Genomic DNA, 3,666 nt, shown 5'->3' with positions numbered 1-3,666 from the left:
TTTGGTAGGGTGGAAGGTCAGAGAAAAAGAGGAAGACCCCCGGTGAGATGGATTGGAAAAGTGGCATCATCAATGGGCTCCAGCGTGACAACAATTGTGAGGTTGGCCCAGGATCAGGCAGTGTTTCGTTCTGTTGTACATGGGTTACTATGAGTTGGTACTGACTCAATGACACCTAACAACAACAACAACAACCCCCAGACTAGTAATTCAGAAATTGTTAAGGGAAATTAATTGTTGAAATAACAAAGGGAACTCATAATAAAGTGATTTCATTAATAACCTCATAATGTGAACTTAGAGAAATTACTTCATCTTAACCTCAGATATCGCACACATATTTGTTGTTGTTACGTGTCCTCGAGTCTCTTGTGACCCATACCAACTGTGGATAGGGTTTCCAAAGAGCAGCTGGTGAGCTTTAACTGCCAATCATAAGGACCTCTGGTAGTGTACTGGTTATAAGTCGGGCTGCTATCCTCAAGGTCAATAGTTTGAATTCACCAGCTGCTCCGTGAGACAACTATGAGGCTTTTTGCTTTCAAAAAGGTTTACAGCCTCGGGAACCCTATAAAGGGTTGCTATGAGTCATGAACCAACTAGACGCCACACAACCACCACCAACCACAGCTGTACACACATTTTAAACAGTGTCCACTAGTAAAGTATGGATCATGCTCCTACAATTTGATGTTAAGTCAAATTTATTATGTTTATTTTCCTCTTTTCTTTTCTTCTTTATCCTGAATTGTAATCTTCCAGGTTACAAATTAAAGTTAATTTCTTGCAGCTACCATACAATAGATGTTGAAGTCTCTTTGCTACTTACCCGTCTGTTTCTCCCACCATGGGGTGAGTTTCTTTGGTATAGGAGCCATGCCTCATCCATCTTTGTATTTTTCCACAGTGTTTAGCATGAATCATTAGTGCTCAATCATTACTTATTAAATGCAATGCATTTAATGTCACAAATTCTCTAGGTTTAAAAATATTTTTATTATTGAATCAAAGCATTATGATTAAACAAAATAGAGTAGAAGATCATACCCTAGGCTCTCCAAACTAAACTGCCTGAGGGTGGACTCCAACCTCTGTTTGCATTTTAGAGGAATGATTATTTTGATCTTTTCTGCCATTTTCTAAAGCTTTGTTTTACATCATTATAATCAATCTTGCATACAATTCTGAATTCTGCTTCATTTCCTTTATCACTGCATACTGAGGAATCGAATCACATGGTATACTCAGATGTGCAAAGAGAATAAATATAGCTTTTTAAATTACTAGCACTAACTGCATCCTTATGCGTTCTCATCTTACCAGGTAAAGGGAAAATTTTAACTTTCCAATGAATTATATCTTAGTCTCTTCCTGCTTAAATAGTCTGCGTCTGTTAATATTCAACTAAATTCAACTATTTCTCTCAGAAATGGATTAAGTAAATTCTTGATGGCTGAGCATCTTCCAGACAGTTGCTCATTGTTTCAAATGTTCAACCTTCTTGCTTCTTCATAAGATGGCTCATGGGTGATTCTTAGGATACATGGTGGGCAGAAGCAATGTAAACAGCTCTATAATAACCTGGTGATGAGGGAAGAGGTCTCTTTTTTTCTTTTATTTCAATGTTTGGCTTCTGGTGGTTCACCTGCCTTTACTGGTACCCATATCTACTCTCCTGGGTCCACCAGGATATTGGGGCTCCTGCATGAGCATGCACAATCTGGAGGGGTCAGGAAGCTGGTTTATGCTCATTTATCTAGCTATCTCCATCAAGTAATCTTATGGCATCATTGTCTCACTAACTTGGACATGGCTCTGAGTTCAGTATGGAAATAGTCCTTGTGCGTTCAGCTTTCTCTTCAACTTCTAAAAAGTCTTCTGAAACTTGAAAATATCTGTCTGAGACTAGAAGTCAATACTTCTGCACTTCCCACGTACTTTTCCTAAATTTCCCTCTTCTTATTTGGACTTCTTATTTACTTTTCTCTTTTTATCTGTGCTCTTCTTTGGGCCAAGATCAATAGAATGGTCCTTTCTCTTTCTCCTGGCTAGAACTGCAATTACCATATGATATGCCCTGTGTTTTCTGTGCACTTAAAGAATTCAATAAAAGTAAACTAAATTTAAAATAGTTTTGTAATACCGGGGTTTTGAAGGCAGATGCCCTGCTTATGCAATGGTTAAGTGTTCAGCTGCTAACTAGACACTTGCACTTTGAACCCAGCAGCTAATCTGTGGGAGAAAGGCTGATAACCTGCATTTTTAGAGATTATGGCCTGAGGCATTTCTACTGTCATATAGTTTTATCTCAGAGTCAGAAGCAACTTGATGGCACACGAGAGGTCTTGATATGAAAAACAATGAACTTTATCATTTAGAATAAGCCGTGCACGCTGGAGTGTTATATACTGAACACTGTAATATTTTTATGTGCTTTGATTCTTGAGCTGTTATTGTTGTTAAGTGCTGTTGAGTCAATTATAACTCACAGTTATCCTGTATAAGGTGTCCAAGGAGTCACTGGTGAATTTGAACAACGAACCTTGTGGTTACCAGTCTAGTGCTTGTCCTACAGTGCCATCCCAGGAATCCTTGTTATAGCTATGATTATTCCTATTTACAAATGATACACTAAAGTCCAAAAACATTTATTCTTGGGTTTCACAAAGATAGAATTCTTTCTACTACATCATGCATAACTTAACCAAATACATGAACTGTTGTTTATTTAACCATTCCTCCATGTTTCAATATTTAAGTTGTATCATTTACTTGAAAGGCAAATGAGTCGGAATCAATTTGACAACACCTCACAATAATTTTCATACAAGGGCATGGAATTTCAGAATAAAGACTACTTCAAAGCAGTACTAAAAGAAAACTGAAAGACATAAAATAACCAACTATAATGTGACCTTACTTAAGTATTGATTCAAACAAAAATTTTTAAAAAAAAAGAATAAATGGGAAAATTTAAATACTGAATGGGGTATTTGATGATAATAAGAAATTATTGGGTTTACAGCCTCGGAAACCCTGTGCAGGGTCACTATGAGTCAGAACTGACTGACTCCACGGTACTTAACAACTATAACGACATTATCTTCTTAACTAGGTAGGATCCCTGATGGCACTGTGGGTGGTTGTTGAACTGCTAACCACAAGGTCAGTGGTTCAAAACCACCAGCTGCTATGGGAGAAAAATGAGTCTTTTTGTTCCTTTAAAGATTTAAAGACCCAGAAACCATATACAGGGTCTCTATGAGCCAAAGTTGACTTGATGGCAGTGGGATTTGGGGATATCTTACTGAAGTACTCATGTACTGAAATGTTTCTGCTAAAATGGGTCAGGTTAGGATCACTCTAATACCAGAAATGAAGAACCAGTTGGGATATGGGAGGGTTCCATGGAACAAAATTGACCGTAATTTCATCATTGTTGAATCTGGACATGGATACGTGGTAGTTTATCACCCCCGTTCCTTTTTAAGTTTGGATTTTCCACAAAGAAAGGGTTTTCAAACATGGGGTAACAGGTAGAACAGCGTACCCTGTATTTTTTTGAGTTCTGAGTAAGGAATGTTCTATTTCCACTGTTACTGAATAAGTATGTAGTGAATTGTTTCAGTTCCAATCCCCAGTCCTCTAACTCCCCACCCTCAACCA

General features: G+C 37.7%; 1 protein-coding gene across 1 annotated transcript in view; it reads left to right on the top strand.

Annotated features, from left to right (window-relative positions):
• Window positions 1-3,666, top strand: part of LINGO2 (leucine rich repeat and Ig domain containing 2) — a 480,034-nt gene that overhangs the window by 320,033 nt on the left and 156,335 nt on the right. The gene's annotated exons all lie outside the window — the stretch shown is intronic.

Source organism: Chrysochloris asiatica, unplaced genomic scaffold (genome assembly GCF_000296735.1).
Source record: "Chrysochloris asiatica unplaced genomic scaffold, ChrAsi1.0 scaffold00053, whole genome shotgun sequence".
Lineage (NCBI taxonomy): Eukaryota > Metazoa > Chordata > Mammalia > Afrosoricida > Chrysochloridae > Chrysochloris > Chrysochloris asiatica.
The sequence above is the reverse complement of the archived record's forward strand: the minus strand, read 5'-3'. Positions and strand labels throughout refer to the sequence as shown.